Raw genomic sequence first — 16,936 nt, 5'->3', positions numbered from 1 at the left:
TCAATTGAGTTACACAGGGAATCCTTTGATGAAAGAGTTTTGCTTTTTGGGTTTACATATGATTTGGGGTTGTCTAGTTAAGGGTGGGGAATGATGGTGATGCCAGTAGTTTACCAGATGGGCAAAACAAGCAAATATAAGAAGTGTGTGGGAAAACATTTTCAAGTCGGAGAAAGGGAAGGTTTGTCCATAGTGATTGGCTAACAGCAACTACAGCAAGGGATAAACCAGGAAGATGATGCTTTCAGGAGACATGCATATACAAGGCAAGTATCTAACAACAACAACAACAAAAGATTGACAAAGATTGCTCAGAGTGGTAGATGAAGAATTAGAAAACACTCTCAGGAAACTTGGCAAAGGATGATTTTAAGACCCTGTGGTCAATGCTTGCAATTGTTGCAGGAGGACAAAGTAAGATGTGATCTGAGAAGTCAGTCCTGTGAATTCAGGCATTAGGAAGTTGGGACTAAGCAACAATGGGAAAATGAAGAAACAAAGGGAGATGAGGCCATGAACTCTGTGAGCGCAGTGAGCAAATAAATACTAGGTTTCAGGGGTTTAGCAATGCAAGAAAAGACAGAAAGGAAGGAATTGTGTAATTGCAGAGTAGTGCGAGTCAGAGAATTATCTATTAGGAACAGAAGAATTTCTTTTTTTGCTGAGGTTAAGACAGGTAAAGGGCATAAACTTAAAGCACCAAAGCAAAAAATGGAACAATTATGAAATAATTATACAATAACAGTAATAACCACAATCTGAGTACTAGGTACTCAGTTAAGTGGTTTACATTTTCTACTTCCTAATCTTCCTCCAGAAGTGTTATTAATACCTTCAGTTTTCCAAGGAGGAAACTGAAATAATTATGACATGGCCCAGATCACATAGCTTACACTTTGTGGAAAGGATATTTAAATACAATTTTGTTAAAGCAAAAAACCATAGACTTTATTGCAATTCTCGTGGGATAGATGGATGGTGTTAGGAGCAAGGGGATGGGGGAAGAGGTTTATATTGAAGCTGAATAATGATGAAAGCTTGAAAAAAAGTATTGATTTCTGTGTGTGTGGGGTGTGTGTGTGTGTGTGTGTGTGTGAGAGAGAGAGAGAGAGAGATAATCAGTAAGGGATTTAAGCCTGAAATGGTACTGAAATTTAGAGAATTTTAAACTTGTGAGGAATCAGGAATGTAGCTGATAAAGCTGAACAAAATATTTGCTGAGCAATATTGAGAGAATAGCTGGTGAAAAATATCAGATATGTAGCATTAGGAAGTCCAGAAAAAAAAAAGTGTGCACAATTGATTCTTCATACTCACCACCTATAGGGCATCAGGCTCTGGACAACTTCCACTGTATCACCTGGAATGAGATAAGAAACACATTTTATTGGAGAATCTCAAACGTTAAAGATTAACAAAAGAGGTTATGAATCAGCTTCTCTTTCATCATCCCCACGATGAAATGAGTGGGACCAGGTGCACTTAGATCCTCAGAATGTACTTATGGTCCCAAACACTGTAGAATGGTATAGGTCTTTTGAAGATGCTTTCTGCATTTTTGGCTTCTTGAGCAAAATGAATGAGATGTTAGAGAATGTCTCCTTTACTTCAGACCTATTTGCTCTTCACTTTCAAGCACATTGGATCTAGAGCCATCTGCTCCTGTACAAAAGATAATAAAACTAATCCCACCCCAGCAACCACAGGGAAATTCTAATAGTCATAAAGTTGCAGACTTACCTTCTTTTCCCTCTGGAGACACTGATTGGTATTCCAGAGGGCAAAAACACAGCCTTTACCATCTCTTCCCCAGAAGAATATGTTTACATTAGAGAGATTAAATTTCTCTCCTCTCAAGAGGTGAAAGAAACAAGGTGTATAAGTACCAGATTCATATCTTCAGGGTCCCTGCCCTATAATACAGACCCTGGTATGTTTAGGATAACATCTGACTCTCATCACCTTGCTCTGGAAGAGAGGAGAATTGAGCCAAAGAAGAATCAATGTGGTTATTACCAAAACAATAGTAATCTTTCCCTGTCCCAGAAGGACAGGTCTGCTTTTAAATAATAGGAATAAATGTAGGTATGAGAAACTCCTCACTTTGCACCCATATGCGATTGCCTTTTCTATTTGAAGTTCAAGCTTGAAATAAAATTATCATTGTGATGACAAGCAATCTGTGTTTGAATGCAGCTATTTCCAGGAGCTGTCTGAGAGCCAGACATCTAGCATATAGAGTCAGGGGTCCATGAGGAGTTGTGAACCTTTCACTGGTGAGAGGGAGAAAGACACTGACTCCATGGAAATTCTAGCCTGGTGCAGCACTTTTGCCTGCAGGAGTCCTGATAGTGAGCAATAGAGCTTAAAGAAGCCTGCTCTTTGCATAACAGAAAAGAAAAATGTGGTTGGTCCATCCAGTACATGGCACAATCCACAGAAGATGAAAACGGAGGATGTTAGTGAGACTATCATTGAAATGACTAAGCAAATTTCTGAGGTTAAACTGGAAGGAAAATATGTCAGATGAAATTCTAGAGTATTGGAAAACTGGACAGTAGAGAGTCATTTTGGTAATGTTAAGCTGAACACTGAATTCAGTGAGAGACATGTGGAGATTTTGGAGGAGTATTTATTTAGAATTGGCCAAGGAATATCAGATTTTAACACATGAAAGATGTTACATCTCTAGACAGTGCGATAGTCTAGGATGTTATGCTAAGAATAGATTGTTTAAGTAGAAAAGAACAGTAGGTGGTTGAAGGGAGAAAGTTAAGGAAAACCATAACTTCAAATGGTCTCTTTGTGAAGATCTTACTGTTGCCAAGCATTAAAGCAGAGGATGGAAACTATGATCCAGGTATGGAAAGTATGGGTAAGATGTGACAAAGAGGGGATGGAATCTATTTAATTAAGAGATGTTATTTTCAAGAACTTTTTGCAGGATGCAATCTAGAAGCAGAAATAAAGTATCCAGAAAAATACAACTTAATATCAAGACCCTATACTATAACAAGTTGAGAGATGAAGATATGAAAAACGAGAAACCCATATCTGAGACTGTTCCAGTAAGCCTCTTTTCTATACATTCTACAAATTATTGTTATCTACCATAAATTATCTGGTCCAACTTGAACTTAACCCTCTTTAGAAGAACTGAGTCTGATTCATCAAACTAGGTTTGAAAACTCTGCCACTCACAAGCAAAGGAAAATCATCTGTCTTCTCTACCCATAACTTTCTTAATCTACAAAACTTGGATCTTATAGTCTAACTTATTAAATTGGATACTTCCTTGGATATTAAATGAAGTGATAGGTATAAACTGCGTAAATCTTTCAGCACAGGACAAGGCACAGTCTGTGTTCAATCTAGAGCTTTTATCATTATTTTATTACAGTTTCTTCCTCAGCAATGCCTTCATTACCAAAACCATTGGCTTTTTTTGCCATGAAGTGTTTTTTTTTTTTTTACACCTTTTATCATATTCTCTAGGTATGCTAAAGTTATGGTTTATGTTTCCCAATATGAGACACTGAAACAGAGATGCATATTCAATTGGGATCAACACCTGTAGAAGGGAGAGGAGAGAAGAAGAAATTGAATTGTAATACAGACTCAATAAAACCTTGGTCAACTTCCTGAGGAAACGTGGAGTGAATATTGCTTATCAGTGTTGACCCATGTTGGGCCAAAATACTGATGTTTATATACCTGACTCACCCAGTAACTAGATATAGATGAACAAAGCAATGGAGTAACCCACCATGAGGTGTCTCCTCTGCAGTTGAGGCAAACCCATAATCATGAAGAGGCCAGTAGGTGGAGGCTGACTGCTGACCATACTCCTGGCAGCTGGGGCAAGTCCTTCATTGAGAGAAAATCTGGAAGGCTCTTTCCTGGGTCTTCCACACTGGTTTCTGCCTTACATTAGCCACTTACTTAAAAAGTAGTTTTTATTTATACCATTACTTTACAAGTTTCATTCATATAATCCTAATTAGAATATAAGCTACATACTATAGGAACCAAGTTTAATTTTTCTCTTATAGGCATCATAGCACCATACAGAGTATGCAGCAAAAACAAAGTATGAAGAAAGTACCTATATTTTGAATCACAGGTAAAATGATTCAAACTGTAGCATCTCCTTTATCCAAATTGCATTGTGAATATTGTTAGAATCTTTATTATTATTATTATTATTATTAATTAATTTTTTTAGAGCAGGAAGTGGGGAGGGACAGAGGGAGTGGAAGAGAGAGAATCTTATCTTAAGCAGGGTCCACACCCAGTGAAGCACCCAACCTGGGGCTCCATCTTACAACACTAAAATCACAATCTGAGCCTAAATCAAAAGTCAGACACTTTGACTGAGCCACCCAGGCGTCCCATGTTAAAATCTATTCTGAAGTCCCAAAAGTTCATTTTTGCTTTTGTGTCCTTTGCCTTTGGAGACATATCTTGAAAGAAGTTGCTGTGGCCAATGTCGAAGAGGTTACTGCCCATGTTCTTTTCTAGGATTTTGATAGATTCCTGCCTCATGTTGAGGTCTTTTATCCATTTCGAGTTTATCTTTGTGTATGGTGTAAGAGAATGGTAGAGTTTCATTCTTCTATGCATAGCTGTCCAATTTTCCCAGCACCATTTATGGAAGAGACTGTCATATTTTCACTGTATATTTTTTTTTTTCCTGCTTCGTTGAAGATTATTTGACCATAGAGTTGAGGGTCCATATCTGGGCTCTCTACTCTGTTCCACTGGTCTATGTGTCTGGTTTTGTGCCAGTACCATGCTGTCTTGGTGATCACAGCATTGCAAGTAAAGCTTGAAATCAGGCAACATGATGCTTCCAGTTTTGTTTTTCTTTTTCAACATTCCCTTAGCAATTTGTGGTCCCTTCTGGTTCCATACAGATTTTAGGATTGTTTGTTCCAGCTCTTTGAAAAATGCTGGTGGAATATGTCCGGGATGGCATAGAAAGTATCGATTGCTCTAGGTAGTATAGACATTTTAACAAGGTTTATTCTGATTCATGAGCATGGAATGCTCTTCCATCTTTTTGTGTCTTCTTCAATTTGTTTCATGAGTGTTCTGTAGTTCCTCAAGTACAGATCCTTTATCACTTTGGTTAGGTTTATTCCAAGGTATCTTATGGTTCATGGTGCTGTAGTAAATGGAATCAATTCTCTAATTTCCCTTTCCATATTTTCATTGTTAGTGTATAAGGAAGCAACTGATTTCTGCACATTGATTTTGTATCCCTCCACATTACTGAATTCCTGTATGAGTTCTAGTAGTATGGGGGTGGAGTCTTTTGGGTTTTCCATATAAGGTATTATGTCATCTGTGAAGAGATAGAGTTTGACTTCTTTGACAATTTGAATACGTTTTATTTCTTTTTGTTGTTTGATTGCTGTTGCTAGGACTTCTAGTACTATGTTGAACAACAGTGGCGAGAGTGGACATCCTTGTTGTGTTCCTGATCTCAAAGGGAAGGCTGTCAGCTTTTCCCCATTGAGGATGATATTCTCTGTGGGTTTTTCATAGATAGATTTAATGAAGTTGAGGAATATTCCCTCTATCCCTATACTCTGAAGGGTTTTAATTAGGAACAGATGCTGTATCTTGTCAAATGCTTTTTCTGCATCAATTGAGAGGACCATGTGGTTCTTCTCTCTTCTCTTATTGATTTGTTCTATCACATTGATTGATTTGTGAATGTTGAATGTTGAATGTTGAACCACACTTGCATCCCATGGATAAATCCCACCATGTCATGGTGGATAATCTTTTTTAAAGTACTGTTAGATCCAATTAGCTAGGATCTTGTTGAGAATCTTGGCATTCATATTCATCAGGGATATTGGTCTGAAATTCTCCTTTTTGGTGGGGTCTCTCCTGGTTTGGGGATCAGGGTAATGCTGGCTTCATAAAAAGAGTCTGGAAGATTCATCAAGATCAAAACTTTCTGCACAGCAAAGGAAACAGTCAAGAAAACAAAGAGGCAACCCGTGGAATGGGAGAAGATATTTGCAAATGACACTACAAACAAAGGGCTGATATCCAAGATCTATAAAGAACTCCTCAAACTCAGCACACACAAAACAGATAATCACGTCAAAAAATGGGCAGAAGACAGGAACAGACGCTTCTCCAAAGAAGACATGCAAATGGCTAACACACACATGAAAAAATGTTCATCACCATTAGCCATCAAATCAAAACCACATTGAGATACCACTTTACACCAGTTAGAATTGCCAAAATTAACAAGACAGTAAACAACAAATGTTGGAGAGGATGTGGAGAAGGGGGAACCATCTTTCACTGTTGGTGGGAATGCAAGTTGGTGCAGCCACTTTGGAAAACAGCATGGAGATTCCTTAAGAAATTAAAAATAGAGCTACCCTAGGACCTTGCAATTGCACTACTGGGTATTTACCACAAAGATACAGATGTAGTGAAAAGAAGGGCCATCTGTACCCCAATGTTCATAGCAGCAATGGCCACAATCGCCATACTGCAGAAAGAGCCAAGATAACCTTCAACAGATGAATGGGTAAAGAAGATATGGTGCATATATACAATGGAGTATTATGCCTCCATCAGAAAGCAGGAATACCCAACTTTTGTATCAACTTTTGTATCAACATGGATAGGACTAGAAGAGATTATGGAAGAGACTGGAAGAGATTATGCTAAGTCAAGCAGAGTGAGTCAATCATCATATGGTTTCACTTATTTGTCAAGCATAAGGAATAACATAGAGGATATTGGGATGGAGAGGAGAAGTGAGTTGGGGGAAATCAGAGGTGGAGACAAACCATGAGAGACTATGGACTCTGAGAAACAAACGGAGGGTTTTGGAGGGGGGGGTGGGGGGTTGGCTGAGCCTGGTGGTGGGTATTATGGAGGACACGTATTGCATGGAGCACTGGGAGTGGCACATAAACAATGAATTTTGGAACACTGAAAAAAATAAAATAAAATGAAAAAAAAATCTATTCTGAAGGGCAAGTCAATATGTATTTTAGGATAAGTACCAATTATCCTAAATGTGTGACAGACATTGTATAAGTATACCCTCAGCCTGACCGAAGTTATCCATCTAACATACATGTATTAACTTCTGATTTTATGTCCGGTGCTGTTCCCAGCCCTGAAAATGCAGCAGCAAACAAGGAGACTACTTACCTGTCCTCACATAAAGAATTTTCTGGTAGTACTATAGTGGCTTTCTGAAGAGGACCACCAGAGCTTCAACTATAAAACAAAGAAATTTATTACCACAGTTGACCTGACAAAATGGCAGAACAGACACCGACGGGCAGTTCTTACTCTGCTTTGTGGAGCAAAGTTTGTTTGCCAACGGAGAAGATTCCTAGCCTTGGTAAAGTGTTTTACGAACAACTTCCAAAGAATGTTCCAAGTATCTCATCCACTTGGTAGGAGAAAGCTGGCATGTCTTTCAGTCCCACTGGAGATCACAGAGCTGGATTTCTAGTATTCCAATTATATATAGTTTAACACACAAAGCCCAACCATCTTCCTCCAGTTCCTGACAACAGGTGTTTAGTGGATTCTGCATCCTGCTTCTCTGTGCAAAAACACAGACCATCCGTACCCTGTGTGTTATCTGCCCTCATACAGGCACAGTATCAAACACTCCTTATCTATGTCAGCATATGGTGAAAACAAGGAGTTGAGGTAGCGATCCCAACTCAGAAAAAAAGGATGACATAATACAGTAGATCAAAGTCTGGTTACTGGGTAATATTGATTTCCTAGTTGCCCACCATGAGACAATAGTCCATTTACACAATTTTAACAATTATTTGATCTACACTCTTACCTCTGTTCCTAAATAAGATTGAGAATTACACAACCACCAATAGGAATATTGCTTACTTGCCAGTGGTCAGTTAAGTAGCTCTACAGTTGGCAGAAAAAAGTTGGAGCTTAAAGCTGCACTGTGAACAAAAGCAAAAGTTAAAAGCATTATTTTAAAAAGTGCTTCACCCCAGGGATGTCTTCTGGAAATGTAAGCCAGCTCTCCTGGGAGAAGTTGGAGCACTTTGAACATTTGTGCATCTGTGATTTCATCCCAGAGGAGCAAATTTCTTACACACAAACACAGATCTGTGTTAGCAACAGAGCTCTTTTTGCTGGGACTTCAGTCATGTTGAAGGCATGTAAGTTAGTGTGGTGCAGTACGGTGCAAAGGCAGAAAATCATACCAAAGCATCTTCCAAAAAGAGGAAATGAGTTGACATGAAGGAGGCAAAGAAGGGGACTGAGTAGGGGTCACTTGAGCACATAGATTATGCTAACTGTTTATATAGGTTATTACATGTGTATGTGCCTTTGAAGGTATAAAGGATATTGTACATCTCTGTATAAAGGTATTATCATCATCATTACCATCATCATCATCATCATCATCATCATCATCAGCGTTATTATATGTCATATGTTATATGTCAACTTCCATCTGAAATATATATCCTTTCTCTTTCAGAAATCCTCTTCTACCAAGGTCATTATCACTCCAGGAACAACAACTACAAAAAGATTGATTACCTTCCCTGAAATCTCCTTGTGGCCCACAAGTAAAATGCAAAGAATTAAAAAGGTAAACCATCAGTAAAAGATCTATGTTGCTCTGCAGAATCTTTCCATTACCTTTCTTTTAAAATCTTTTCTACATCCAGCTGTCAGCAACATTTTCCTATAGTGGGGGGTGGGGGGGATGTACTGGGTATTTTTATAGATTATAAAATATCTCCTTCCTTCCTTTTCCCTTTTTATCCTTTTTTCCTTCTTTTCTTAATTTATTTTCTTCCTCACCCTTTCCTCCTTTTCTTTAAATACTTGTGTAGCAGTTTATGCAAAACAATCTAGAAGTTGTTTATTATGCCTTTGTTCTTGTTTTTGATGACTTACAGTATGAGCAGTGAAGTTTTATCTATCTATACCAAGAATTTGTGCTCAATGGTTTTCTTCTTTGTGAAAATTTTAATTCATTTGCCTCGAGGTCAAGAGCCAACATATTGATTTATAGCTGCCAGCTTGATTGTATTTTCTTGCTAAAATATACTTTTAAAATATTAAAATATGTTAATTAATTATAATTACTTATGTAACCCAATAAGTTTAAATGAAAAACTAACTCATTTCACTTCTTATGATCTGATTCAACATTTTACGCAAATGCTTTTGTCCTTGGGGTTAGGGATAATTGGTGCCCTTTGTATAGGACAGGGAAATCTAAAAATAATATAAATGTGTTACATTAGTTTCCTAGGGCTTCAGTAACAAATTATCAAAACCTTGGTGGTTTAAAACAATAAATATTTATTTAGCTCGCAGAAGTCAGGAATCCAGAGGACTAAGATCAAGTTTTCAACAGAGCCATGCTCCTTCCAAGGCTGTTGATAAGAAAACATCCTAACCTTTTGCAGCGTCTGGTGTCTGCTGGTGCTCCTTGGTTTGCGGCAGCATTATACAAATCTTTGGCTCTGTCTTCACGTGACGTTCTTCTTGGTGTCTCTTGTGTGTTCTTTTCTCTTACAAGCTCATTCACATTGGATTAAGGGCCCACCCCAGGCCAGTATGATTTTGTCTCAATCTTTACCTTTATTACATCTGCAAGGACCCTATTTCTAAATACAATCATATTCTGAGGTTGTGGGTAGACATTAATTCTGGAAGAACACTACTAAACCCACTACATGCTTTAATGCAAAAGGTGAACATTCTAGGGTTGTTACAAGGTTAATTGGATGCTGGGAGAGCCCACTAAGAGCTTTCTTGAGTGAAAGACTCACTGGCATTGCCACAGGCAGGATACCTTCAAACATCAGTAATTCCTTCTGGGAATTATCTCAGCCGAAATGGGCCACCTAGCCCAGAATTCTCTGAGCAGCTTGCATCCAATGACTAATTGACGGGGGAAGGGGATAAAGATGCAACTTTCTTCACCCCACTTTTTATAGTTCTCAAGGAACATCAGGCCTCCTCAGCTCATGTCTCCACTGAGATTGCACTGCACCCGGACATCTCCATCTGCCTAATGCAGTTCTTATATCTCCTATCCTTCTCTTCTCCTCCCTTACTGGGTGCCTCCTACATGCCCTGCAAGGTATGTACTTACAAACCTCCCTAATACTAAACTTGTTCCAGATTCCACTTCCAGGGGATTTCCTCCTGCTATATAAGATAGGGATACACAACTTATACAGATGTTTCACAAAATAATACTAATCTCCAATATCTATGATACCTCTTACTATATTATTATTCTGTTTTATTCCATCCTACCCTATTCTATTCTACCTGTCCTATCTATCCTATCCTAACCTAATCTTACCATCTCATCCTGTTCTATCATCTTAACTTATCCTATCATAAACTATCCCATTCTGCCCCGTTGTCTATTGTGGGCAGAGATTAGAGAATCTTTGTCAAGATAGATTCAGTGGGCACCACAAACAACAGTTGGAAGAAACATTGCTCTTGCTTGCTGGCTGTGAAAATAAAGCACATCTTTCTAACTGCAGTTACATTGACTCCTAAAAGAAATTTTTTAAATTGACAAATATATTAATAAATAGCCCCCTAGACTGTGCAAATTGTAACTTGGGTTATTACGTTTTGCCAAAATATTATTATAATTTCTAGAAATGCCTATAAATATGCATGTTAGAAATGTAACCAACTACTCATTAGATTCAAATTAACAAAAATTCATAAAATATGAAATATAAACTGGAAACATTCTTATTTAAAATATTTAAATGTCTCGTCCTGGTCAAGGTGGTCAAGAAAGTCTGATTCAATAAGCAAATAAGCAAACACATATTTCTTACTCTAAATCAGAATTTGCCCTGATATCTTTAAACTTGCGAGGTAAATAACACATAACACATTTTCTTATGGTAGCAGATCTTTGAGACCAATTTGCACTACACTTTCTGCCTTCTACCCGGTATACTTTTAGAATGATTCACACACTCCAACTATGTTAAGTACTATGTTAATATATTAAGTCAAAGTATGTTAAGTACCTCATTCCCTGTCTTTTATTTCCTCTTCCTTTAAATATATCGAATTTTATTGTTTTTATTTTCAAAATATTCTTGCTTTGGTATGGTTGTTTATTGGTCTTTAAGATTAAATAATTGGAAAAAAATGGTATATGTGAAATACAGTGGGAAAAACTCTAACTTTAGTCTCCAGGTTGCTCAGTTTAAATTCTATTAGTCAATGTGGAAAAAAAAAAAAAAAAAGAGTAAGTATTCGGTTTTTCATGTCTGCATTTAAAAATAATTAAACTAAGACTGGCAAGAGTGTTTTAAGGTAGACTGAATGCAAAGATGATTCTTTAAGGAAAGCTTCTGAAAGGAATCTGGAGTTCTAGACACATCATATGGGCTTGAGAGTAATTAAAATAATTAAAAAAATAAAGTTTCAAAAGTTGATTTTAAGTCAATTGTTAAGTTGGTGTTTGGTGCTTCCTCTTGCAATACTTCAGGAACTATACTGATTTTAGAGAACTATCTTCTTTCCTTTTTGAGAACCTACTATATGCTGGTTCTGTTAGGACCGAGATATAAAGATATTAAGTATGAGTTAGATATTTTCAGAAGCCATTAAAAAAAGAGAGAGGAAATGTAATAAAAGAGATAATTACCAGCCTGAATTTGTTACTATTAGTAATGGGAACACTGACATAAGAGAAACACAATTGAGTTTTCAAAAATAAAACAGGAAATCGGATGTTAAAAGTTTTCTTAAAAGAAAATGGACCACTGCACATCTGTTATAATGACAAAAGCCAATAACCTGACAATGTCAGATGTTGGTGAGGATGTGGAGAAACAGGAACTCTCATTCATTGCCTATGGTAATGCAACTTGGTATAGCCAATTTGAAGGACAGTTTGGCACTTTTTTATAAAGCTCTATACTCTTACCATATAATTTAGCAATCCTACTCTTCGATATTTACTCAGATAAATTGAAAACTTATGTCTACACAAAAATCTGCAAACAAATGTTTATAGAAGCTTTATTCATAATTTCACACCTTGGAATTACCAAGGTGTACTTCAGAAAGTGAAGGGATAAACTGTGGTACATCCAGATGATGGAATATTATTCATCATTTAAAAGAAATAAGCTAAGTCATGAAAATACATGGAAGAAATTTGAATACATACTACTAAGTGATAAAAACCAGTCTAGAAAAGCTACATACTGTATGATTCCAGCTATATGACTTTCTGGAAAAGACAAAACTATTGAGAAAGTTCAACAATCAGTGGTTGGCAGGGATTAGGGAGAGGAGGGCTGAATAGACAGAGTATGGAGTATTTTCAGGACAGTGATACTATTCTGTCTGATACTATAGTACTGCATACATATTGTGACACATTTATCAAAATCTGCAGAATGTACAACACAAGCAATGAACCCCAAGAGAAAGTATGAACATTGAGTGATAATGATGTGAGAATGTAGGTTCATTGAATGTAACAAATGTATGACTCTATCCCAAGATGCTGATCCTGGGAGAGACTGTGGGTGTGGAGGGCAAGGTATATATGTGAACCTTATTTTCCCCTCAATTTTGCTGTGGCTAAAACTAAAACTAAAAGTCTATTAAAATAAATAAATAAATAGATAGATAAACCAAAACAAATTTATGTAACAAATTCTAAAGAGTTGTAATAAAACTAAAAGTGTGTCCTTAAAAATAAACAAACAAACAAATAAACAAAAATGCCAGGGCACCTGGGTGCCTCATCTATTAAGTTTCTGCCTTCAGCTCAGGTCATGATCCTAGGGTCGTCGAGTCAAGCCCTATATCAGGCTCCCTGCTCCGTGGGAAGGCTGCTTCTCCCTCTCCCACTCCCCCTCCTTGTGTTCTTTCTTCCACTGTGTCTCTTTCTTTCAAATAAATAAGTAAATTCTTTAAAAAAAAAAAAAGGCATTATAGCATTAAGTAACAAAGAATGATCTTAGAAAATATTTCCTTGTTTTTGGTGAAACCAATTTTACATATTATAAATTATCATAAAGAACTAATGGATATCAGCAAAGATTATTGTATAAATTGACCTATTACTATATTTATATAAGGAATACAATTTAAAATTTCCTCCATATGTAGAAATGGAAGATTCCTTAAATAAAAGATGATTTGTACCACATAGCAGGATATTTTATAGTCATTAAAAATGAAGATGTAAAGCAGAATTAATGAAGGAACAAGTAAAAAGCCAAAAGGATAATTTAATTTTTGATTATCTCAATGGACATTTATATATTTGTTCATTAGTATTTGGAAAAACAATTCATTCTCCAGCTCCCAGGAGACTAAGAGAAAGGCATGCCTTTCAATTGCTGAAAACTTAGTTGAGTTGCCAAGAAACCAGCATGGAAATAAACACATATTTTTAATAGGGCCATTTTTTTTTTCCTCAAAAGATGAAGTAATGTTTAAGATAAATCAGCAGCAAGCTATCTTCCTGTCATCAACAATCTATAAGTAGCAAAAAGAAAGAATTTGTGGAAAGAGTTGAGCAGCTGAATAATGGATGTGTGTGTGTACATTTTGTTAGATACTATATAGAGAGAAAGATACATATGTATAATAAACACATAATAAATATAACATATTCAATCTTTAGGCCCCATTTTGGTATTATGTATAACCAAATTATATGTATTTAGTATATGTTTATGTATTATTATACACACACACATACACATACATATAATAATATAAAAATGGGGATCCAAAGATTCAAAATCCATTGCAAAAGAAAGCAAAGTGGGAAAATTAAAGTCACAGATTGATTCACTCAGAACATTCAGAAAAGAAAAGAAATCTTATAAATGTTCTTTAAACTAGAAGCTGAATGACTTGAAGATCTAAATTAGATTGGATAAAAAATAACAAAATCTACACAATGTATTTCTTTTTTCATTAGGCACTATCCTTAAAAAAAAAATCTACATTTTCAACATTGAAATATTGACTGAAAAGGTTCTATTTCAAGTCATGGGTTCTAATGAATGACCAGAAGTGCAAGGGTCTGAGATAGCCAGCCAGATGTCATGTATTACAAATGAGTGGCAAAAGAAAGGAGATGAAAACAAATTCCAGCTCTTATTTTATTGTCTGGCTTCTTTACATGACATATAATATTAGCTTTGTGGTGTTACATGGGATATTAATACTTGACATATTTCTGCTTAGTTAGGTCATAGTCCTGAGTCTCACCCTCCTTGCCATAGATAGGATAGGATATTAAATAGTGTTTTCCAGAGAACCCTCGGTGGCTCAGTTTGTTAAACATCTGCCTTTGGCTCAGGTCAGGATCCTGGAGTCATGAGATCAAGCCCTGTGTTGGGCTTCTGCTCAGTGAGAAGTCTGTTTCTCGCTCTGCCCCTCACCCTCTCTCTCAAATAAATAAAATCTTAAAAGAAAAAAAAAATTAGCGTTTCCCAGATGTGTGAGTTTATATATTAACAGATAATAAAACCATAATAATCTAAAGTAGAGGGGGAAAAATAACAAAGAAAAATCTTAGGAACATTAAGACAACAAAAATGCACAAAAGCAAAAAAAAAAAAAAGTATCTCTATTACTTTGCCTTAATATACATCAAATTCTTATGCTGCTCTCAAAATAGCAATCACGCTTCTCTACTTCTGGTAACAAAATAATTTCAAAAACAAACATTTGGAGTCTGGGAGTAAACTGGGTGTTTGTTTGTTTGTTTGTTTGTTTTAAATTTAAGGACAGAGTTGCCTCCACACTCAGTAAACTAGCAAATGGCTCTAGCAATTTTGTCCCCAGGATCATTAAAATAAAACAAACTAATGACTTACATACAAGCACACAGAAAACAGCAACAAAGTAAAGACACACAAAGTACCAAACAAATTTTAGCCCAAGGCATACCCCAAGTCGAGGATTCTGGCTACTCTGAATTCAAAGTATTGAGCCTTCAATCTTAAAATTCCTCTGTGATATCTGTTGTCCTAGCACAATCTTTAAACTGTGACAATGACTCTCTTGTTACCAAAAGCAGAGACACAGAGCCCAGAAGGGTCATAGTGTTCTAATAAACCCCTCTGAGAAAACAGCACGCATGTCCAAGGTTTCAATTCTCTTGAAATCAATAAACTTCCAAATATCTCTGGGAAGCCATGCTTCTTGTGAGTCAGACTGTCCTTTCCTGATCTACAGGTGTCTTACCTTGGGTGCTCGAGCACTTAGCTGGTCGATTAACTGTTACAAGAACTGATTCCCCTAAGGAAATGGGTCCTTATCTTTTCAGCTCAGCGACCCGAAGGATAGTGATTGGGGAGGGAGAAAGTCAGTGGAGGAATTTGGTAGCACAGCACATAGGGAAGAACAGACTGCTAGGGTGTATAGATGGGATTTGGTTGGCTGCCTGCCTCTTTTCCTTCCTCTTCTGTGCTCATATCTCAATATTTTATAGTTCCATTTATTCGTAATTTTTTCTCCCTCATAATGGAAAAATATTACAAGCCTGGCTAAAATTCTACATGATAGCAAAAGCAACAAGATCATCTGCAAAACAAAAGCTCCCCTCAGACACATTAGAAGCTGGGCATAAATTGGTTAATATTTCTCCAGTAGCTGTTTTGCTCAATGCTGATTTGCTCAACCTTGTGGACTCTCCCTTGGGAGGGTATAACACTTACTGTAAGTACATTTGCACTCCATGAAATCACAGTCAACTGAGTGAGCTATAAATCAATTAATACTTTGCCTGAGCTATGTCTTATTTCAAATGTAAAATCAGCAAAATCTACATGTTTGAATAGTGCATTTAAAATATACTAATAATACCTGTCTTCAGAATAAATCCTGATTTATGAAAGAGCTTAACTGAAATGTCACAAAGCAAAAAAAAAAAACAAAAAAACAAAAACACCACACACACACACACACAGACACACACACAAAAAACAAAAGCTTCTTTTCCAAATAATTGACTGTATTTAAACTTCTATAAGTTGAAAATAATTTGTATAAGTTAAAAGTATCTTTTTTCTTTTTTTTTTTCTCTTTTGGTCTTGTTCAACAATTTTAATTTTTCAATATTTAAATCCCATTTTCTTATGTTTGACCCCCATGATTTTACATACTTTGTAAAAAAAAAAAATTACTACTTTTCATCTGCAGTGTGTTCCATAAACGTATATCCTCTTACCCATGCATGCCTTTCCTGACTACCACCTATGCTGCTATCAGGAGGTATACTAAAGAATAGATTCAGGCCCCATGATGCTTTCTCTAACCCAAACAAAAACTGGCTTTATATTTATGATACAGGAAAAAAAAGTTTAAGGATATTTAAAAATTTAAAGAAAGAACTATCTGCCCTTCACTGCTGAATGTCTGGGTTATTTTATCAACGACTGACTGAGTCAATACGTAGCAGTTAAAAACAGAGATTCTGGAGTCAAACGGGTTTATATCCTATGTCTTCCATTTGTTTTCTGTGTGACCTTAAAAAAGTCTACCTAACTTCTTTTTGTCCAGTGAGTTCATTTGAAGAAAGGGGATTATAATACTAGTAAATAAATTAAATTATCAGAATTAAATGAATATGCATATAGATACATAGTGCTTAGAATTCTCCTTGGTCATGGAAATAGTAGATAGGTGGACAGGTGCAGGCACAATGACTATGTTAGCCATAATTCCTAAATTCATTGCCACAGCATGTGCCCTATCCAATCTTGAAATTATCTTCAAAACTAAAGAGACATCATTTACAGTTCAAACTTGTTGCCATAACTCAGAAGAAAGTTACTTGCATACATACATGGGACGACCTTCTAATCACATAACAGCACTACAAGTACACATGTTATGAAGGATCTAA

This window comes from Martes martes (genome assembly GCF_963455335.1).
Source record: "Martes martes genome assembly, chromosome: 2".
Lineage (NCBI taxonomy): Eukaryota > Metazoa > Chordata > Mammalia > Carnivora > Mustelidae > Martes > Martes martes.
The sequence above is the reverse complement of the archived record's forward strand: the minus strand, read 5'-3'. Positions refer to the sequence as shown.